Source organism: Apium graveolens, chromosome 3, assembly GCF_009905375.1.
Source record: "Apium graveolens cultivar Ventura chromosome 3, ASM990537v1, whole genome shotgun sequence".
Taxonomy (NCBI): domain Eukaryota; kingdom Viridiplantae; phylum Streptophyta; class Magnoliopsida; order Apiales; family Apiaceae; genus Apium; species Apium graveolens.
Genome location: NC_133649.1, coordinates 74,978,167 through 75,002,592, shown reverse-complemented (window position 1 = coordinate 75,002,592; position 24,426 = coordinate 74,978,167). Strand labels below are relative to the sequence as shown.

General features: G+C 34.9%; 1 non-coding gene across 1 annotated transcript; it reads right to left on the bottom strand.

Annotated features, from left to right (window-relative positions):
• Positions 1-12,427: 12,427 nt before the first annotated feature.
• LOC141715382 (small nucleolar RNA R71) lies at positions 12,428-12,534 on the bottom strand. The gene has a single exon (XR_012572147.1). It is a non-coding gene; the product is annotated as a small nucleolar RNA R71 (small nucleolar RNA).
• Positions 12,535-24,426: the final 11,892 nt, after the last annotated feature.

The window sequence follows — 24,426 nt, the reverse complement described above, 5'->3', positions numbered from 1 at the left end:
TTAAACATGATCACTTCATCTGAGGAATTGATCAAAGAATTTGAGAAACTCGAAATAGAGGTCAGTACCCCAAGTATGTCTACGGATGTGTTGTGTGCAATGTCTTTTTAACTCGAACTATTCGAAAAGATAAGAAGATGTCAGGAAGAAGTAATGAGTCATGAACGAGAAAGTTTGACAGGAGAAGATATAGGGAGTCAAAAGGATGATAAAGGGATATTAAGATTTTCTTCCAGGATATGGATACTCGACGTAGCCGAGCTGAAAGATGAAATTCTTCGAGACGCTCACAACTCCAGATATTCAATTTATCCCGGGAGTACGAAGATGTATAGAGACTTAAGAGAAAAATTTTGGTGGCCAAGTATTAAGAAAGAAATTGCTGAATGGGTGAGTATGTGTTACACTTGCCAGCGAGTCAAAGCGGAACATCAAAGGACCAGTGGACTGATACAACCGTTGGACATTCCAAAATGGAAGTTGGAACATATTGCGATGGATTTTATAGTTGGATTACCAAGGACCAGGGCAAATCATGATGCTATTTGAGTTATTATTGACAGATTGACGAAGTCAGCGCATTTTCTTCCAACCAACGAGAAATTCTCATTGGATAAATTGGTCCAGTTATACCTAAAGGAAATTATGGTTCGACATGGAGTTCCAGTATCCATAGTTTCAGATAGAGATCCTCGATTTAATTCAAGATTTTGGAGAATTTTTCAAGATTTTCTCGGAACGAAGCTGAACATGAGTACCGCGTATCATCCAAAGACAGATGGTCAAAGTGAAAGGACAATTCAGACTATCGAAGATATGCTAAGGGTATGTGCGCTAGATTTTGAAGGAAGTTGGGAAGAACATTTGCCATTAGTTGAATTCTCCTACAACAACAGTTATCATGCCAGTATTCGAATGCCGCCTTATGAAGCCTTGTACGGGAAAAGATGCAGATCTCCAATATGCTGGGAAGAAGTGGGTGAGAGAAAGATATTGGGTCCAAAATTGATCCAACAGACAAAATAGAAAGTAGAACTAATTCGAAAATGATTAGTGGCAGCTCAAGATTGTCAACACAACTATACTGATCCTGCCAGAAAAGATATGGAAATTGAAGTTGGTGAACCAGTGCTATCGAAGGTTTCACCTTGGAAAGGTTTATCCAGATTTGGATAGAAAGGAAAGCTGAGTCCGCGTTATGTTGGCCCTTTTGAGATTTTGAGGTGAGTGGGAAGGGTTGCTTACGAGCTAGCATTACCACCTCACATGCAGCATATCCACAACGTGTTGCATGTGTCAATGTTGAAGCGTTATTTGCCTGATTCAAATCATGTGATAGAATATGAGCCAATCGAGATTCAGCCAGATTTGTCTTTTGTAGAGTGATCAGTGCAGATTTTAGATAAAAAAGAAAGAGTGCTTAGGAATAAGTCTGTGTCTTTAGTGCGAGTCTTATGGAGGAATCCCAAGGTTGAAGAATCGACCTGGGAATTGGAAAGCGAAATGCGATCCAAGTATCCTCACTTGTTTTCCTAGGCTGATTCTGAGGACAAAATCCTGTTAAGGGGGGAAGAATGTAATATCCGGGAAAATTATGTGAATATTATATATTAAAAGAATAAATATTATGTGTGTACATAAGTTAAATGTTTATTGCCATGATATTATGTGTTTTAAATGCTATTTGTGTTCACGTGCGAACCAGAAATTTTTTTTGATTGATTAATATGTGTTTAAACTGCAATTATAGGAATCAATTTGTAATCTGGACTCGGTATTTACTTGCATCTTTATCGAGGTATTTTTTTCATCTCGTTTATGTGTATTTGAATGTATTTTATGCGTGTTTGGGTTTTCTGTTAATTTTAGTATCATTTTTGTTTTCGAAAACAAATGGACCAGAACCCCACCGGGACGTTAAAGTCTACAAAATTCGTATTTTTATTTTTATAGAATTATATGTATTTCAAATACCCTTTAGTTTTGTATTTTTACATTATTCACAATTTTTGGGAAATTTTGATACGAATTTTATATTTTATTACTTTTAAAATTATTCCCCGTAATTATGATTTTGGGGATTAATTATATTAAGTATGGGAATAAAAACACCCTTAATTTATTTTGGAATATCAATTTTTGTAAAATATAAATAGTAGCAGATTTTATTATTTTATTATTTTTATTAAAATTTTCAGTAAGTAAAAAGCCAAGAACAAGTTCTTAAGGGTGAAATTTCTTTCTTTAACTTCAATCATTGTTTTTGATCGATTTAGCAAATCAAATCGGACACTCGAGTAGTCGATTTGAAGCTTGATTCACGGCCAATCTTATGGTATAATTATCTTGATTTGAAATTGAGTATTTTGTAAAATCGAAATAATAGTCCTTCGTCCTTAACTTTTGGATTTCTGAATTAACGATTGATTGTTTGATGTTTTGAATGATTGATTGTTGTTCCTGAGGTTGCAAGGATTGATTTAGTATAAATGTTTATGAATTTTGGTCCCGTTTTGTTAAAAGTCGAAGTTGTTGTTGTGCTTGGTTTTTAATTTTGAACTTTTGGATTATACGTATGATTTCTATTTGTTGTGATTGCTGGAACGGATTGTCGTTGATTAGAGCTTTAAATTGATATATAATTCATTAAATTTGGTGCAAGAACGGGTCGGATAAGTTGTTCGCCGGATTGTTCATCGAGGACGCCGGTATAAGCTCGGTTCTTGCCGGAATCGGACCTCTGTTTGTTGTTTATGGGAGTTGATGTTGGGAACAACTTGATCGGATGATTTGGAACGAAAACAGGTTAAAACCCCGCTGAAATCGTGTTGTTTTGAGAATGAATCGGAGTGGTCGGGAGTTTGAACGCCGGCGGGATTCGACCGGATTCTGGGGAATTCCCAAAAAACAGCGGGTCTCCGGCGGCTCTTCTTCGTGACCCGCCACCCAACCTGTTTTTCTTATTAAAAACCCGGGTTTGATCTGCCTAAACCCTAACTCCTAATTCAATTTTTGTTTCCAGATTTTCAGTTTTTAAAGAAAAAAAATCCATTTTCTATTTTTAAAAATCATTTATTCAATGTTCAAAAATCATTTACTTATTATTTTTAATGCTAAAAATTATTTTCTTAATTATTTTAAATTTCTAAAATTATTTTCTTTTATTATTTTCAAAATTCAATTTGATTTAATTATATATAATTTATTTTAGTTTATTATTTATGAGTTTAATTAATTGATTAATTCATTTAATCAATTAATTTTATTTATAAATAGTTAAATAAATGTAAATTATTTATAATTTATTCAAATAATTCTCAAAAATTATTTTTAAGCTTTTAAAAATTGTATTTTGGTATTTAAAAATCAATTAATATTATTATTAATTGATTTAATTCTATTTATTTCTTATTTTATTCGTAATAATTAAACTACTCGTCCGTTTAATACGAAATGAACGCGTACAGACTCAGAAAAAACATTACGCTTCCAATAAAAATACTTTTAAGACCTCATTTATGTCGTATTGCAATGTCATTTGATTTGTTAGTCCGTTTGAGTCGGTATTTGATCGGTAAACACTATAACTGACCTGATTTCAAGTCTGAACATACTGAGACATATCTTTTAACGATCTAACTTATATGTTACTTGAAATAGGTGATTACGTGTTATATGAATACCATGATTAAGTGCTACGTGATATGCATGCTATCTGTTTACAGTTTTAAAATGCCATGATTAACTATAAACGATGGGGTAGACGTAAAGACGTATAGTTACGTCGATTGAATTTGGTTCTGTCATTTAAGATAGTCCTTTTGTTTATAGAATCGAGTAGCAAGGAGTGCGGTCAAGTGTTAAACGGAGATAGTAGTTAATTTAAACATATGTTGACAGTGACAACACAGTCACATGCGTTGAGTGTATGTAAAATGAATGTGGAAGCCTATTCAACTGGATTTTTGAGAACAAAGAAGCATTGCCATTTCCATGCTATTATGAAGATATTCAAAGATGCTGGAATAGAGTAATGAAGCAGCATAGTATTAGACTTGATAGGTTTTTTTTATTATCTTGTCTTATTACTGTGTAATCTTGGTGATATATAAACCAAGAGTAGCAAATAGAACAACGAGAAGACTAAGCAAGTAATTTTCTCAGAGAAACAATTGTAGCTGTATCATTAGCATTTCTCTGTAAGTTTAGTTGTTCTTATTTGTAAGCAGCTGCGAGCTATTCAAGCTTCATAGAGTTCTCGTGATATATATATATATCTGGTGGATACATTCAAATCCACCAGAAAGTTCTAAAGACTTGTGTTTTTATTACTTTGTGTTTTGATTCATATTTAACTTGTCATTCCGTACTTTACAAATCAAAACACTGACATATATATTTTAAGTTAGAACATTTTATAATTGAGAAAAAGTTTCAAGAATTCCATTCAACCCCCCCCCTTCCGTAATTCTTGTTGCATTGTTAGGGACTAACAATTGGTATCAGAGCAAGCTCTTGAAGAACAAAGAGTTTAAAGACCATAACAAACAACAAGATGAACAAGAAGGATGTTGGAGTCAAGATTCCTTTTCTGGACAAAGATAATTACCATCACTGGAAGGTAAATATGTATCTCCACTTACTTTCTCATGATGAGGCCTATGTGGATTGCATATAGAGAGGCCCTCATGTACCAATGAGAGCTGCAACTGGAAATGAGCCATCAGTTCCCAAGCCAAGGCATGAATGGTCAGATCCTAATATTGAACAAGTCAGGAATGACAAGAAGGCCATGAATATTATGTTTAATGGAGTTGATGGTGACATGTTTGACAACATCATCAATTGCAAAACTGCCAAGGAAGTTTGGGATACAATTCAGATTATTTGTGATGGCACTGAACAAGTTAGAGAAAACAAGATGCAGTTACTAATTCAGCAATATGAGCATTTCCACTTTGAAGAAGGTGAAACTCTCACTGATATCTTTAGTAGATTTCAAAAGCTACTAAATGCTCTAAAGCTGCATGGAAGAGTCTACCAAACCAAAGATTCTAACCTTAAATTTCTGAGATCCCTACCAAAAGAATGGAAACCAATGACAGTCCCCTTGAGAAATTCACAAAAATACAAGGAGTTCATACTAGAGAGACTATATGGCATTCTAAAGACTTATGAGCTTAAAATAGAGCAAGATGAAAGAATGGAAAAAGGGAGAAAGAAAGGAGGGTCCCTTGCACTGGTTGCTGAGTTAGAGAAAGAGAAGGAGATGAAGATAGAAGTTGTTGAGTCTACTTTAAAGGTCTGTGAAAACAATGGCAAGGGGCTGGTAGCAGAAAATGAAGATTCTTTGAGCCAAGATGATATGGATGACATTGATGAACATCTAGCATTTCTTTCTAGAAGATTTGTCAAGCTCAAGTTCAAGAAGAACTTTGGAGCAGCTAAGCCAAATAGAAACATGGTGGATAAATCAAAATTCAAATGTTTCAAATATGGCTTGGCAGGGTACTTTTCCAGTGAGTGTAGAAAGTCAGATTCCAGCAAGAAGAAGTTTGAGCCTGTGGATTATAAACAGAAATATTTTGAGTTGCTCAAACAAAAGGAAAGGGCTTTCATTACACAAGAAAATGATTGGGCAGCAGATGGTCTGGATGAGGATGAGGATGTCAGCTATGTTAATCTAGCCCTAATGGCCAAGTCTGATGAAACAGAGACAAGTTCTTCAAGTAATCAGGTAATCACCACTAACCTTGCATATTTATCTAAAGCTGAGTGTAATGATGCAATATATGACATATCTATAGAGTTATATCATTTGCGTGTTACACTTAAGTCACTCACTAAGGAAAATGCTAAAATTAAATAAAACAACTTGTTTTTAAGTGAGAGAAATAATGTGCTAGAGTCTCGGTTTATTGAATTTGAAAAACTGAGAATTGAGTGTAAGATTGCTAAGGATGAATTAACTGAGTCCTTGAAGAAAGAAGAGATTTTGAAGAAGCAGCTTGAACGAGAACATGAGGTGATTAAGGCATGGAAAACATCTAGAGATGTTCATGCTTAAATCACCAAAGTTCAAGGTATTGAGTCCTTTTGTGATGCAGCCTGGAAGAAGAATAAGGAAAAGCTGGAATCCAATTTAGTTGAAGGATTGCTAACAGATGTGAACTCGACGGATAATGAGATTCATCCGTCAGAAAATCAAAAGGATTATCCGTCGAGTGACATAAATCCTCATCCATCGGCTGTGACCAAACCTGTGAGTAAAGCCAACCTTTCCAAGTTAAATGATAAATATGGATCAGTTTCCAAAAACTTCATTTCAGGAGAATTTAGTCAAGTGAGGAAGGAGAAGAAAGTGAATGTTGGTCATCTTTCTATCAAGCAATTGAATGACAGACTAGAAAAGATTGAGGGTAAAACAGAGGCTAAAAAGAAAAACAATAGAAATGGTAAAGTAGGGATTAACAAGCATAACAACTACACACTTGATAAGTATGCTCTAAGAAAAATCTGTGTTAAGTGTGGTAGTGTAAATCATCTGTATGTTAATTGCAAAACTGCCATGCCTACTTCCATATATGTGCCACCTCCTTTTCCCAACATGAATGTCATGCCTTCTATGCCTATGAATACTATGTCTACACAGAATATGAATACACAATTTGCTAATATGCCATTTGCACCTAATCCTTATTATGCTGCATTTAATATGCCTCAAATGTCATTTAGCATGCCCTATTGGAATGACATGTTTGCAAATAGCATGCCATTTCCTGTTAATCAAAATGTGCATGATAATTCTGTTTTAATGAATGGTTTCAAAGGTCCAACTCAGATGACTAAGGATGAATCTGATATCCCCAAGTCAAATGAGATCAAACCTAAGAAATAAAAGAAGAAAGCTAACAAGGCAGGACCCAAGGAAACTTGGGTACCAAAATCAACTTGATTTGATTTTAATGTGTGCAGGGAAATAGAAAGAATCTGTGATACTTGGATAGTGGTTGTTCAAGACACGTGACTTGAGATTCTACCCTGCTCACAGAGTTCAAGGAAAGAGTTGGCCCAAGTATTACTTTTGGAGATGAAAGCAAGGGTTATACTATGGGATATGGCTTGATTTCAAAAGACAATGTCATCATTGAGGAGATTTCCTTAGTGGATGGTCTCAAGAACAATTTGTTGAGTATCAGCCAGCTTTATGATAAAGGCAATTCAGTAACCTTCACTAAAGAAGGCTGTGTTGTGACAAACAAGAGGAGCAACAAAGTGGTTCTCACTGGAGTGAGAAAAGGAAATGTGTACCTAGCTGACTTCAACTCATCAAATGCAGAATCTGTTACTTGTCTTCTCAGTAAAGCAAGTCAAGATGAAAGTTGGCTATGGCACAAGAAGCTATCCCATCTAAACTTCCAGACCATGAATGAACTTGTAAAGAAAGAACTAGTTAGAGGCATTCCTCAAGTGGAGTTTTCTAAGGATGGACTGTGTGATGCTTGCTAAAAGGGAAAGCAAGTTAAAGCATCATTCAGAAAGAAGCTTGATTCAACAATTAAAGAACCTTTGCAACTGCTACACATGGATTTTTTTGGACCAGTCAATGTGTTGTCCATTTCAAGGAAAAGATTTTGCCTAGTAATTGTAGATGATTTCTCAAAGTTCTCTTGGACATATTTCCTTAAGTCCAAAAATGAGGCTAGTGAAATCATCATCAATCACATAAGGCAAGTCAACAATCATCCTGATTTCAAAGTTAGAAGGATCAGGAGTGATAATGGAACTGAGTTCAGGAATTATGTCATGAGAGCATTTTGTGAAGAAAATGGGATTTTGCATGAGTTTTCAGCAGCAAGAACTCCACAACAGAATGGAGTAGTAGAAAGAAAGAACAGATCACTTATTGAAGCTGCAAGGACAATGCTTGAAGAATCTAATTTACCAACATATTTCTGGGCTGAAGCTGTAAATACTGCATGCTACACTCAGAATATTTCTGATAAGTGGATTTTATATCCACTTGGAATGCTTTATTACAAGCTTAAATTGGTGTTTTGGACTCAAGTTGTTGGTATTTTGATGTGTTTTTGTGTTAATGCATTTCAGGTATCAGTTATATGAAGAAAAGAGCTTTTAAAGGAAATATGATGAAAAGTGATCAGAATTGGAATCCAAGGCCATTTTCAAGTTGTAGAGAATCTCAATAGCTTCGCGTGGGCAGTTGAATCGCCTAATTCTGACGAGTAGAACTCAAGTTATGGTCAAAACAAGATTCATCAGAATATTTTTCCAGTCAGTAGCTGAGCGCCCGCTCAGCAGAGCTGAGCGCCCGCTCAGAGAGCTGAGCGCCCGCTCAGGAGAGCTGAGCGCCCGCTCAGGAGAGCTGAGCGGCCGCTCAGGGCGCGGTTGGTCGCTGATTTCGCTGAAAAGGCCTTTTTTGAGTAGAATTTGACGATTTTAAGGGTCCAGGTCCACTAGGGGCGTATATATACTTAAAAAAAAGGGTTTTCATCATCCGGGAAGATTGGGATACCAAGGAGAAGACCTAGAAGCACAGAACAACTCCGAAAAAGAAGATCTTGTTTTCAACTTGTGATTCTTTGAATTAGTTGTAACTTTGGATGCTCGTTTTCGTTCTTGTTGAACCTAGATCTCGTTTATTCGTACTTTGATTATTATTTAGTTTATTAAGACCTTGTTTATACCATGCTTTCATTGGAACCCATGGTGACGATGAGTTCGATTATGGGCTAATCGTTGTCATGGGATTCTAGCGGATTTACTTATGGATTTCAATAATTAATTATTTCGATATCTTGGTGTGTGGTGATTGTATGATATCCTAGTATGGTTGTGCTTATTCGTCTTATGTGCGTAGCTAACATATAAGATAGCGTGTTAATCTCTATTGAAGCGACAGTGAATATAGAGGTTTAGAACTTGCCATGCTAGCATAGGTTCATGTATGTGTATGCATGATTCGTAGGTAACTCTAACCGTTTTACTTGCCCTATGCAATCAAGATAGATAACTTGTTCTTAAACCGTTATGTTGTCAAATTTTATAGACATATAGGGTCTCAATATAATTGGTGCCTATTCAGCTTCTATCTCTTTTGTGGGTGTCTGGTAGAATGGTACTCGTGCAACGAAAGTTGGCGTTTATCAGTTTCGTGTTATCTGATTAGTGTCCTCACCATCACATGCTAAGGTTAAGAACGAGAAGGCTATTGAATGAAGTATATAATGAAGTTAGAATCCCATGTTTGTCATATATAGTAATTCAACTTCAATTCTCTTAGTTAATGTTATTTAGTATAATCTCTTAGTTTAATAAAAACCCAATTTGTTATTTGTCTTAGCATTGAGCGATAACCATACATTGTTGCATAGGTGCATAAATTGAACTTAACCTAAACCAGTCTCTGTGGGAACGAATCTGATTTATATCTTATACTACTTGCGAACGCGTATACTTGCGTGAATATTAGCGCATGTTTTCGCCCTAACAATTTCTCTGGTTAATCAAGCAAAATGCATGACTCCCTATCAATTATTCAAGAACAAGAAGCCAACTCTAAATTTTCTTCATGTCTTTGGCTGCAAATGTTATATCTTGAGAAATCAAACTTGTAACGACTGGGAAATTTACGTCTGTATTATATTATATTTATAATAAATGTGGTATGTTAATGTGTCATTTATGTGTGATTATCTGTTAAACCCTAATTGTTATGTGTTACGTGTATTCCGTGTCATTTCTGTATTTTTAAGGTATTTTCCAGATATTTTATTTCACATTCATAGCTTTCATTTCAAACGTTTTACGACCCAAACAAGGATTTTAAAGCCAGTATTTCAAATAAAATAATGGGCCTTATTTTTCATCAAACGGCTTTTACAATCGCATTATTCTGAACATCTAGATATTTTATAAATTTTCTCGTTTTACGAAAAATGACTTTTCCGGGCCCCATTGGGTGTTAAAAACCCCACAAAAATCACATTTTTATTTTTATAAAATTATAGGACTTTTATTTATACCATTTCTTTGTATTTTTGAATTATTCACAATTTTTGGGAAATTTTGACATATATATTATATATATAAAATAATTATTAATTAAATTTTAATACCCAAAAATTATGAAAATTAGGGCCAAATATTTTTATTAGATGTATAATTAGCCCCTTAATTTTATTTAGGAGTATTAATTTTACTACTATAAATAGCCTAATTATTAATTAGTTATAATTAATAAATCATTAAAAATCAGAATTTTCTATGAAATTCGGGTCGGGAATAACTTGAATCGGGTCGGGAATCAAACCGTGATTTCCAGCTGATTTCTTCATCAAATCGTGTGATTCCAGTAACCAAATCAAATGTTTTGATCTGTTCTTTCCATTTCTAGCATCAATTTCAAGTTTTAATTCGTAGTTTTGATTTTTGATTTATAGGGTTTATGTTCGAATTAGGCCTTTTTGATTTCAGGGTTATTTTGATGTTTTGATGATTGATATAGCTTGGTTATGTGATTTACAGTTGATTCATGGTGTTTAATTGATGAAACAATACCTAAATAGCAAAGTTCGATTATTAGGGTTTACACCGAATTTTCAAATTAAAACTCGATGATTTCTGTGAATCTTTGGTTCTTGAAAGGTTAGGGCTTTGATTGTATATGTTCTTAGCTTTAATTTGCACTATAGAACGTTAAGTTTCGTTTACAGAATCAAAGATGGGTTTTTGGTCGGAGTTGAAGTCGGTGTTTGATCGATTTTGGCCGGAGAAGTTGTTACAGGGATGATTCCGGGATGTTTTGATTATGATTAGATTGTTGTGTTGATTTGTAATGAAAAGCACCCAAGAACCGTATCAAACGGTGTTGATTTGGGGCTGTAATTGATTCACTGGAATCCGGTGAAGTCGCCGGATTCTGGAAAAATCCGGTTATGTTCTTCATGACCCGGATGATGACCCGGTTGACCCGTGTGGTTGACCCGGTTTTGATCTGTTTTGTCAGATGGTTGGTTTCTGACAAATGTTTATAGATTTTTAATTATTTAATTATATTTTTATAAAATAAAATTAGTTTTATTAATTCTGAAAATCAATTAAAAATCAGTTTTAAATTCTGAAAAATATTATTAATAATTCCTAAATTATTTTCTTTATTTATAAATTTGAATTTAGTGATTTAATTAAGTATTTAATTACTTATTTATTTATTTGTTTATTATTTAGTAATTAAGTAATTATTTAATAATTAAGTATTAAAATTAATCGAATACTATGATTACAGATTCGATAATTAGGGGAATAAAATGAATAACTCGTAATTATACGAGTAATTGAACGATAAGTTTGATTATTAATATTATTATTATTATTCAGACGATAGTTAATTGTTCGTAAAATATCGTAATAATTACTCGTAGCGGGTGATTAAATACAGATAGTTAATTTAAGTCACATAAACTGTAATAATAACCGTAATGTTTCGATAATTATGTGAGAAACGCGAATAACTCGTAGAAATACGAGTAGTGGATCGTTGAGTGGATCTGATTAGTGTCCTCACCATCACATGCTAAGGTTAAGAACGAGAAGGCTATTGAATGAAGTATATAATGAAGTTAGAATCTCATGTTTGTCATATATAGTAATTCAACTTCAATTCTCTTAGTTAATGTTATTTAGTATAATCTCTTAGTTTAATAAAAACCCAATTTGTTATTTGTCTTAGCATTGAGCGATAACCATACATTGTTGTATAGGTGCATAAATTGAACTTAACCTAAACCAGTCTCTGTGGGAACGAATCTGATTTATATCTTATACTACTTGCGAATGCGTATACTTGCGTGAATATTAACGCGTGTTTTCGCCCTAACAAGTTTTTGGCGCCGCTGCCGGGGACTCGGTGTTAATTTTTAGTTTATGTGCTTGTCATTAGTGGTCGTTAAAGTTTACTGACTCGGATTCTTTTACTTTCACGGTTTATTTGTTTGTGTTTCAGGTACTCATTAAAATGGGAGATCCAGCAGCACGAACGAAAGCCTTGATGGATTTTTCTCAACCCAAGATCAATGACATTCAATCTAGCATTGTCCGGCCAGCTATCACAGCTAATACCTTTGAGATCAAGCCTGGCATAATTCAATGGGTACAGACTTCAGTCCAGTTTGGGGGTTCTCCAATGGAAGATCCCAATACACACATTAGGGATTTCATTGAAATATGTGACACCTTCAAGTTCAACGGTGTTTCTGAAGATGCTGTGAAGCTGAGACTGTTCCCATTCTCTCTGAAGGACAAGGCTAAGAGCTGGTTACACTCTCTACCAGCTGGTTCGATTACTACTTGGGAAGATCTTGCTCAGAAGTTTCTTACTAAATTCTTCCCTATGGCGAAGACAGCTGCAATGAGGAACGCTATTACTCAATTTGTGCAGCAAACGGGAGAATCGCTATGTGAAGCTTGGGAGCGCTACAAGGAGATGCTTAGGAAGTGTCCTCAACATGGAATTCCTGATTGGATGATCATCACTTATTTTTACAATGGGTTGGGAGCATAGTCCAGACCCATGCTCGATGCAGCATCAGGCGGAGCATTATGGGCAAAGAGCTATAAGGAAGCTTATGATCTAATTGAACTGATGGCTGCTAATGAATATCAGTATCCAACCCAGAGATATCCACAGGGCAAGGTAGCAGGAGTTCTTGAAGTGGATACAGCTACGGCTATCACTGCTCAACTAAAGGCGTTGTCTATGAAGATCGATTCTCTGGCTAACTATGGTGTTAAGCAGATAATTAGTGTTTGTGAGCTGTGTGCAGGTCCGCATGCGACAGAGCAATGCGCTATATCTAGCGACTCAGCTCAGTTTGTGAGCAACTTTCAGAGATCGCAACAACCAGTTCCAAACACTTATCATCCTGACAACTGAAATCATCCTAACTTCAGCTGGAGCAACAATCAGAATGTGATGCAACAGCCGTTCCAGCCGTTTGGAAATAAGCTGTTCAACTCTCTTGGTTTTCAGCAACAACTCCAACTTCAACAACAAACTCATGATGCGGGTCTATCTTCGAATGAAAAATCTGAATTAGAGGAGTTGAGGCTTATGTGCAAAAACCAGGCTCTTATATGCCAAAGCCAAGCTGTTTCTATCAAGACTCTGGAGAACCAAATAGGGCAAATTGCTAATGCCTTATTAAATCGACCACCAGGAACGCTTCCTAGTGATACAGAAGCCAATCCAGGAAAGAGGGAAGTTGAAGAACATGTGAACGCCATCACCTTAAGGTCTGGAAAGGTCGCAAGCCCACAAATTCAGCAAGACGAAGAGCCTGAAAAATCTCAAGATTCAGAAAATGTAGTTGTGGCTGAAGAAGATGTGCAGAAGGAAGTAGAGGTGGAACCAAGGAAGACTACTGTGGAACACACTCCTCCTGAGGGTAATACAGGGGAGAAACAGATCGATCCTCCACCTCCTTTTCCAAAGAGGTTGCAGAAGAAAAATCCGGATAAGCAGTTTGAGAAGTTTTTGGAGGTGTTCAAGAAACTTCATATCAACATACCTTTCGCTGAAGCTCTTGAACAGATGCCTAGCTATGCGAGGTTTATGAAAGGTATTCTCTCTCGGAAAGTGAAGCTCGATGACTTAGAGACCATTGCTCTCACGGAGGAATGCAGTGATGTGCTGCAACAGAAGTTACCTCCGAAGCTTAAAGATCCTGGAAGCTTCACTATTCCTTGCACCATCGGAAACTTGTCGTTCGACAAGTGTTTATGTGATTTAGGAGCTAGCATCAATCTGATGCCCTTATCTATCTTCAATAAGCTTGGTCTGCCTGATCCGAAACCAACATACATGTCATTGCAACTAGCTGACCGTTCCATCGCTTATCCACGAGGTATAGTGGAGGATGTCTTGGTCAAGGTGGATAAACTCTTCTTCCCTGCTAACTTTGTAATTCATGATTTCGAGGAAGATAAGAAGATTCCCATCATCTTGGGAAGACCATTCTTGGCTACAGGCCGAACTATGATCGATGTGCAAAAAGGAGAGCTTACGATGAAGGTTCACGATCAAAAGGTCACTTTTAATGTGTTCAAGGAAATAAAGTTACCCACAGCTAAAGAGGAGTGTTTTAAAGTAGAGCAACTGCAGGTTTTGAATGCACCTCCGTGGAAGAGGAAGTTGGATGTGCCATTCGATTCTCTTGGGTTAGCAGAGCTGAAAATTTCTCAGGAGCATCTCGAGCCGTCTATTGAAGATGCTCCCACACTTGAGCTCAACCCACTACCAGATCACTTGAGTTATTCATTCTTAGGTGCACCCCCTGACAAGGGGTTGGGATATATCTTTGATGATGTAGAGGGTAGCCGAATGGATCCTACAGTGCCTATAGAGGGTTCTTCTCATGTGCAACACGTAGTTGATAGGACTGGTGTTGGTGATGAGCAGTACAGGCGAGTAACTAGGCGTATGGAGGCCATGCACGACATTCACCGTCATTTTGCTGCAGATTTGACACATGCTTTCAGTACTGTTGTTCGAGACACTGGTGGCGAGGTTGATTGGCCACCTGATCCTCCACCCGAAGAGGGTGATCTTTCCGACGACTAGGTATGCCTGAAATCCTTATTATTACCTTCAATGAGGACATTGAAAATTTTAAGTTTGGGGGTGATAATGTAAGGATTAGTAGTGTGTGTCCATATAGATTCATATAGATTCATATTGCATGTTTAGTTGTAGTTCATTCATATTTTTGTATGATTGTTCATTTAGGACATATTTGTTTGTTTTTATGTAATTTCATATAGTGCATTTTCATGCATATTTAGCATGATCCCTTAAGATGAACTATGATATTTGATAAGTTGGTGTTGATTTCAGTGTGGTGATGACGAATAAAGGGATGTTTAAGTCCTAATGAATTGATTTGCATGCCAGAAACAAATATTTTCACAAAGTCTTATAGGGTTGCTTTTGATCTAGATCATGATCATACTTGTTTATTGTTGAGATTTAATCACTTGGTTATATTTAGAATTTGTGATCTTCTCGTAGTGACGTAAAAACACTGATTCTTTTTATCTGGAGAAAAACTTGGATTTCATTGCTAGTTGTTGTAAGGCTAGGTGTCAACTGGCTAGTAGCCAGCTCATATTTTTATGAGTAGTCTAGGGTTGAATGAGATGGAGCGAAACGCACTCATTCAGAAATTGTTGAAAAAAAAAGAAAAGAGAAAAAAAAGAAAGAAAAAGAAAGAAAAAAGTATGTGTTTATGCATAATTGATCAAGAGTGAGCTCTTTAATACTCGAGTTATTAAGTTTTAGGGGACTTTGTGCCTAGTGACCTAAGGCTTTTATAGTCTGGGATCCACTAACCTAACGCTTGCTACATGGTATTATTGTATAAGTCTTTTGGGACCTCATTCATTGCACGATCAAATAAGCATCTTTGTTATGTGTTCAATAATAGTGTGAATCCTTGTATAACTCTAGTAGAAAGGAGGTGTTGTGATTCATAATGCGTTTATTGTCTATTCTGTTTATAAACTTTTGATTGTTTCGATGATAGATAAGTTATGGTTATTGATCTAGTATCGAGAGTATATCTGTTAAGCATCCACACACGCACGTTTCTGGTTTGTGAGTTGGTTTGTGGGATTTATTTGAACTCTGTTTTAAGTTATTGCATTCTTAAAGGCATTGGTTTATTCATTTGGTTATGGTTATTCTGAGGGGATCGATTGCATTATCATTTAGTTGCATTCACATAGTTGCATTCATGCATTAGGTTTATTTTGTAGTTTTGAGTCTGTTTATGCTTGAGGACAAGCATCGATTCAAGTTTGGGGGTGTGATAAGTGGATTTTATATCCACTTGGAATGCTTTATTACAAGCTTAAATTGGTGTTTTGGACTCAAGTTGTTGGTATTTTGATGTGTTTTTGTGTTAATGCATTTCAGGTATCAGTTATATGAAGAAAAGAGCTTTTAAAGGAAATATGATGAAAAGTGATGAGAATTGGAAGCCAAGGTCATTGTCAAGTTGTAGAGAATCTCAATAGCTTCGCGTGGGCAGTTGAATCGCCTAATTCTGACGAGTAGAACTCAAGTTATGGTCAAAACAAGATTCATCAGAATATTTTTCCAGTCAGTAGCTGAGCGCCCGCTCAGCAGAGCTGAGCGCCCGCTCAGCAGAGCTGAGCGCCCGCTCAGAGAGCTGAGCGGCCGCTCAGGAGAGCTGAGCGGCCGCTCAGGGCGCGGCTGGTCGCTGATTTCACTGAAAAAGCCTTTTTTGAGTAGAATTTGACGATTTTAAGGGTCCAGGTCCACTAGGGGCGTATATATACTTAAAAAAAAGGGTTTTCATCATCCGGGAAGATTGGGATACCAAGGAGAAGACCTAGAAGCACAGAACAACTTCGAAAAAGAAGATCTTGTTTTCAACTTGTGATTCTTTGAATTAGTTGTAACTTTGGATGCTCGTTTTCGTTCTTGTTGAACCTAGATCTCGTTTATTCGTACTTTGATTATTATTTAGTTTATTAAGACCTTGTTTATAATATGCTTTCATTGGAACCCATGGTGACGATGAGTTCGATTATGGGCTAATCGTTGTCATGGGATTCTAGCGGATTTACTTATGGATTTCAATAATTAATTATTTCGATATCTTGGTGTGTGGTGATTGTATGATATCCTATTATGGTTGTGCTTATTCGTCTTATGTATGTAGCTAACATATAAGATAGCGTGTTAATCTCTATTGAAGCGATAGTGAATATAGAGGTTTAGAACTTGCCATGCTAGCATAGGTTCATGTATGTGTATGCATGATTCGTAGGTAACTCTAACCGTTTTACTTGCCCTATGTAATCAAGATAGATAACTTGTTCTTAAACCGTTATGTTGTCAAATTCTATAGACATATAGGGTCTCAATATAATTGGTGCCTATTCAGCTTCTATCTCTTTTGTGGATGTCTGGTAGAATGGTACTCGTGCAACGAAAGTTGGCGTTTATCAGTTTCGTGTTATCTGATTAGTGTCCTCACCATCACATGCTAAGGTTAAGAACGAGAAGGCTATTGAATGAAGTATATAATGAAGTTAGAATCCCATGTTTGTCATATATAGTAATTCAACTTCAATTCTCTTAGTTAATGTTATTTAGTATAATCTCTTAGTTTAATAAAAACCCAATTTGTTATTTGTCTTAGCATTGAGCGATAACCATACATTGTTGCATAGGTGCATAAATTGAACTTAACCTAAACCAGACTCTGTGGGAACGAATCTGATTTATATCTTATACTACTTGCGAACGCGTATACTTGCGTGAATATTAGCGCGTGTTTTCGCCCTAACAATTTCTCTGGTTAATCAAGCAAAATGCATGACTCCCTATCAATTGTTCAAGAACAAGAAGCCAACTCTAAATTTTCTTCATGTCTTTGGCTGCAAATGTTATATCTTGAGAAATCAAACTTGTAACGACTGGGAAATTTACGTCTGTATTATATTATATTTATAATAAATGTGGTATGTTAATGTGTCATTTATGTGTGATTATCTGTTAAACCCTAATTGTTATGTGTTACGTGTATTCCGTGTCATTTCTGTATTTTTAAGGTATTTTCCAGATATTTTATTTCATATTCATAGCTTTCATTTCAAACGTTTTACGACCCAAACAAGGATTTTAAAGCCAGTATTTCAAATAAAATAATGGGCCTTATTTTTCATCAAACGGCTTTTATAATCGCATTATTCTGAACATCTAGATTTTTTATAAATTTTCTCGTTTTACGAAAAATGACTTTTCCGGACCCCATTGGGTGTTAAAAACCCCACAAAAATCACATTTTTATTTTTATAAAATTATAGGACTTTTATTTATACCATTTCTTTGTATTTTTGAATTATTCACAATTTTTGGGAAATTTTGACATATATATTATATATATAAAATAATTATTAATTAAATTTTAATACCCAAAAATTATGAAAATTATGGCCAAATATTTTTATTAGATGTATAATTAGCCCCTTAATTTTATTTAGGAGTATTAATTTTACTACTATAAATAGCCTAATTATTAATTAGTTATAATTAATAAATCATTAAAAATCAGAATTTTCTATGAAATTCGGGTCGGGAATAACTTGAATCGGGTCGGGAATCAAACCGTGATTTCCAGCTGATTTCTTCATCAAATCGTGTGATTCCAGTAACCAAATCAAATGTTTTGATCTGTTCTTTCCATTTCTAGCATCAATTTCAAGTTTTAATTCGTAGTTTTGATTTTTGATTTATAGGGTTTATGTTCGAATTAGGCCTTTTTGATTTCAGGGTTATTTTGATGTTTTGATGATTGATATAGCTTGGTTATGTGATTTACAGTTGATTCATGGTGTTTAATTGATGAAACGATACCTAAATAGCAAAGTTCGATTATTAGGGTTTACACCGGATTTTCAAATTAAAACTCGATGATTTCTGTGAATCTTTGGTTCTTGAAAGGTTAGGGCTTTGATTGTATATATTCTTAGCTTTAATTTGTACTATAGAACGTTAAGTTTCGTTTACAGAATCAAAGATGGGTTTTTGGCCGGAGTTGAAGTCGGTGTTTGATCGATTTTGGCCGGAGAAGTTGTTACAGGGATGATTCCGGGATGTTTTGATTATGGTTAGATTGTTGTGTTGATTTGTAATGAAAAGCACCCAAGAACCGTATCAAACGGTGTTGATTTGGGGCTGTAATTGATTCACTGGAATCCGGTGAAGTCGCCGGATTCTGGAAAAATCTGGTCATGTTCTTCATGACCCGGATGATGACCCGGTTGACCCGTGTGGTTGACCCGGTTTTGATCTGTTTTGTCAGATGGTTGGTTTCTGACAAATGTTTATGGATTTTTAATTATTTAATTATATTTTTATAAAATAAAATTAGTTTTATTAATTCTGAAAATAATTAAAAATCAGTTTTAAATTCTGAAAAATATTATTAATAATTCCTAAATTATTTTCTTAATTTATAAATTCGAATTTAATGATTTAATTAAGTATTTAATTACTTATTTATTTATTTGTTTATTATTTAGTAATTAAGTAATTATTTAATAATTAAGTATTAAAATTAATCGAATACTATGATTACAGATTCGATAATTAGGGGAATAAAATGAATAACTCGTAATTATACGAGTAATTGAACGATAAGTTTGATTATTAATATTATTATTATTATTCAGACGATAGTTAATTGTTCGTAAAATATCGTAATAATTACTCGTAGCGGGTGATTAAATACAGATAGTTAATTTAAGTCGCATAAACTGTAATAATAACCGTAATGTTTCGATAATTATGTGAGAAACGCGAATAACTCGTAGAAATACGAGTAGTGGATCGTTGAGTTGAAATATGATTCGAATAATAACTCATTTATTCAATAATTAACGTAGCAGTTAATGATATCGATTATTTATTTATAAATAATTGATCTAATCGAATAAATAACGATAAGTTGTAAATATTTGTAATAAATTGTGATTAATCTTAATAATTAGGGATTAATTATTTTAAATTATTAAATAATTATTTTTTAATTATTTATTAGTTATTTATTTATTAAATCATTAAAAGTGATTAATTATTCTGATAATTAATCAAATAACTTTCAATAAATCATAACTTATTCATTTTAACTCCAAATATTATAAAAAAAATTATTTTTGACTTTGATTTTTCTTAAATAATTATTTTAGGATTTAAAAAAAATTGTAATAATTACTTATATTGAATAATAAAATGAATTATCAGTGTTTAATTGATAATAATTCAACCGTTAGTCCGAATTGAGCGAAACGAAAGCCATTTTACTCAGAAAAATGAATTCTTTTCATTAAAAATAAAATGAAGACCTAATTTCTTCTAGAAATTAGTTGACTTTATTAATTACTTGATTATCAGTCGAAATGCGTGCCGAGACGAGTCCGAAGAATTCCGGGAAATATGGGAAATGAGGCAAAAGGTGATCAGCGGAGTAATCAGCAAGTCGATTTTAATTCTAAAATTTATTTTAACTATAAAAAAATGATTATGTGCTTATGTGTATTCTGTGGTTAATCGAGTATTACTTGCTTATATTCAATATAAGAGTCAGCCATGAGCGCATGGTAGATAATGGGAACGAAATGAAGTTGATTCAAGATGCAATTGAAGTACAAAATGACTTAACCAGTCTATTTTGCTAACAGAAGCTAAGCCAGCAAGGCAGGTCAAGTAGGTGATAGACGAAAGTGATTTAATTGCAGTAAGTCGCGCAGAAGGCAAGTTTCTCCCCTATTCTACTTTCAGAATAGTAATATTCATTTCAAATTTTTATTACGCTTGTACTCTTTTAATTCTCTTATTCATATTCCATTTCGATTCTTGATTTATTCTTTTCATTTGAATTCATTGTTCATATTCTAATTGTCATTCACAATTATTGATATATTCTGGTGATTAGAATATATCAAAGCATACCGATTGTTCCAGTTGCTATTCCAAGGACTGGATAATACTACTTTGGGGATTAAGTTTACTTAATCCTAAGGACCGGAACAAAACCGGATCCTTGAGATAAGTCGTAGTGCCTGGGTGCCCGACGGGATCTATATAGTGAGATATAGATCTGCACTGTATCCTGGCTGATCAGCAGGGTATAGCTGTGAACTTGAGTCCAGTTTAGTTCGTTTGTATTCGCCAGTAATGGCCTTCTTTCTATTCTCATGAGGCTATATCTTTGCAGATATACCTGGGTTGCGGATTCATTTAAATTACTTTAACACTATTTATATTTTGTGGACTTGTTGAGCAATTTTTGGCTCACCCCTTTTGTTGTTATTCACCTTATTGTTTTCAATTAAGAAGGAATATGAAACCCATCAGGACTCGAGTGGTAAAGAAGCGGGTCAAGCCTCGGGATCCTCTCCATACCCAAGGTGTTGATCCCAATCCAGGAAGAAAGCTTTGAGTTGCCCGAGCAGGTGGAGTGTTGATAGATAGTATGTGTGTTTGAATAAAAGATGAACTTAGTTTAAAATGAATTAGACAATGGTTTGTAATAAAAAAAGAGTTTATGAGATTTTGAATGTTGGCTTGTAATAAAAGTAGTTAGTGGTTCTTGTTTTCATACTTCAACCTAAAAAGGTCCTGGTTAGTGTTAAAGGGGTTTAGTTTCATTTCTTTATTATTTATTAATAAGATTGTACAGGTTTGGTGATTACCTCGTAACCCCCACACTTATACCCCGGGTTTGGAGGGCGTTACAAAACTGATCAGAATGGGAAGTTTGATGCTAAACCAGATGAAGGAATTTTTGTTGGATATGCTGTTGGTAAAGCATACAGAGTCTACAATCTGAGAACCAACATTATTATGGAATCAATACATGTTGTGTTTGATGATAAAAAGATTGAAGGACTACAAGATGGTGATTACCATGAAAGCCTCAAATTTGATAATGTGGAGATGGTTAGTGATAACAGTGATGATGAAAGTGATCAAGAAATAGTTTCAAAGGATAATGCAGAAAAATCCACTACCAATAAAGCACAAAATTCAACATTTGTCGAGTTGCAAAATGCTTCATCCGTCGGGAGATAATCTGCTTTATCCGTCAGGAGACAACTAGCTTCATCCGTCGGTACTCAAAATTCACCATCTGTCGGGTCATCAAAAGAAGCTGAAAATCAGAATAGATCACTTACAGAAAGTTCCCCTTTCTCAAATCAAAGATACATAAACTCAGGGGGAGTTTCTAATAATCAAAACTCAATCACATATCAAGACAATAATGAGGCCTCTTCATCTAGAGCTAATCTACCTCAATAAAGGAAATGGACAAAGGATCATCCCTTTGAGCCCATCATTGGTGATATATCCTCTAAAGTTTAAACAAGGAGAGCAACTCGGGAAGAATGTCTATATAGCAGTGTCCTATCTAAGGAAGAACCAAAAAAGGTAGAAGAAGCCTTGTTGGATCCTGATTGGATTATTAGAGCTATGCAGGAGGAGTTAAACCAATTTGAAAGGAATAAGGTATGGAAGTTGGTACCCAAGCCTAAAGGAAAAAATCCAATAGACACCAAATGGGTATTCGGAAACAAGATGGATGAAAATGGCATAGTAGTCAGGAACAAAGCTAGATTGGTTGCTAAGGGCTACTGTCAACAAGAAGGAATAGATTTTGATAAAACTTTTGCTCCTGTTACAAGACTTGAAGTCATCAGAATTTTCTTAGCTTATGCAGCCCATACCAATTTCAAGGTCTATCAAATGGATGTCAAAAGAGCCTTCCTGAATGGAGATTTGGAGGAGGAAGTCTATGTTAGTCAGCTTCCTGGTTTTGAAGATCCAAATTTTCCAGAATATGTCTACTATCTTTTGAAAGCACTTTATGGACTGAATCAAGCACCTAGAGCCTGATATGACACTTTGTCAAAATTTCTTTTAGAGAATCACTTCACTACTGTAGACAAAACTTTATTCTTTAGAAATGTTAATGGCTCTAGCATGCTTGTTCAAATTTATGTAGATGATATTATTTTTGGCTCTACAGATGAGAAACTTTGCAAAAAGTTTGTCAAATTGATGCAAAGTAAGTATGAAATGAGCATGATGGGAGAACTAACTTACTTTCTTGGTTTGCAAGTTAAGCAAGTTAGTGATGGAATATTCATTAGTCAAACTAAGTACATTTATGATATTTTAAAGAAGTTTGATCTAATGGATTGCACATCTGTAAAAACTCCCATGGCCACTGCAACTAAGCTTGAATTAAACACTACTGAAAAGTCTGTGGATATTTGAAGTTATAGGGGCATGGTTGGCTCACTTATGTACTTAACAGTTAGTAGGCCAGATATAATATTTGCTACATGTCTTTGTGCTAGATTTTTGGATGATCCTAGAGAATCTCACTTAGTAGCTATCAAGAGAATTTTCAGATATCTCAAGGGAACACCAAAACTTGGCATTTGGTACCCTAGAGATTCTGGTTTTGATCTAACTAGTTATTCAGATGCACATTATGCAGGTTGCAGAATTGATAGAAAAAGTACAACAGGAACCTGTCAATTTCTAGGGAACAAGCTTGTGTCCTGGTTTAGTAAAAAGCAAAATTCAGTTTCTACTTCTACAGCTGAAGCTGAATATATTGTTGCTGGCAGTTGTTGTGCACAGATTCTGTGGATGAAAAACCAATTGCTAGACTATGATCTGCTAGTGGAAAGGATTCCCATTTTCTGTGATAACACAAGTGCAATTGCCATCACTGAAAACCCAGTACAGCATTCAAGAACAAAGCACATAGACATCAAGTACCACTTCATAAGGGAGCATGTAATGAATGGTACTGTGGAACTACATTTTGTTCCAAGTGAAAAGCAGCTTGCAGATATATTTACGAAGCCACTAGATGAATCCACCTTTTCAAGGTTGGTAAGTGAGTTAGGTATGCTAAATTACTCTTGAATCTTTACAGATAATTTGCAAGTTGTAATGTAGCCAGAATTTTAATTGATTTTTCAGTCTTGGATGAAATTTTGGCTAAGTCAAAATTTACATCTCGACTGATGATCATTATCCATCGAGTTTGATCATCTGTCGGTATACATTTTATTAATAAAATCAATTATTTTTCTGGAATATTTTATGTCTCGACGGATAACTGATTTATCCTCATCCGTCGAATTGTCTTATTCTTAGCCGTTGATTCTCTGAACATTATCCATCGAGTATACTTACAGTTTGTAAGCATAACATGACGGATAATTGATGGAATTTTTACAGTTTGATTTTTAAACGGCTATTTTGGGCAATTCTTATTGGTTACTTTATTTTACTTTATTATTTTTGACAGTTATTTTTTTGAGATAGTATAAAAGCAAAATTCATTTTCACTGCTTTTCTTTTATCATTCTGAAATCATCTGCTCTAACTTCTCTCTTTCTCAAAAGCACTTACTCTCTCTGCAAGTTTTTAGTCCCTAACAATGGCAGCAGTCGTAAAGATCATGTCTCAAACTGGATTTATCTACGAGAAGAACAACTTCACAGCTTTAGTGAACAAGGGAATTCAGCAGTCTGGGGACTACCATAAAATGATGGATTTTGTGAAGAACTGCAAACTCAACTATGCCATGCTGGAATCACCCACCATTTACTGTGAGGTAGTTGAAGAAATGTGGACGACTGCAACATACAACTTAACCGATAAGACTATCACTTTCAAAATTAAAGGTAAGGAATTATGTGTTAATAGTGATATTATTTAAGCATGTTTCAAAATTCCTGATAATACTGTAACTTATCCGCACACAGACACTGACATTGATAATATGCTTA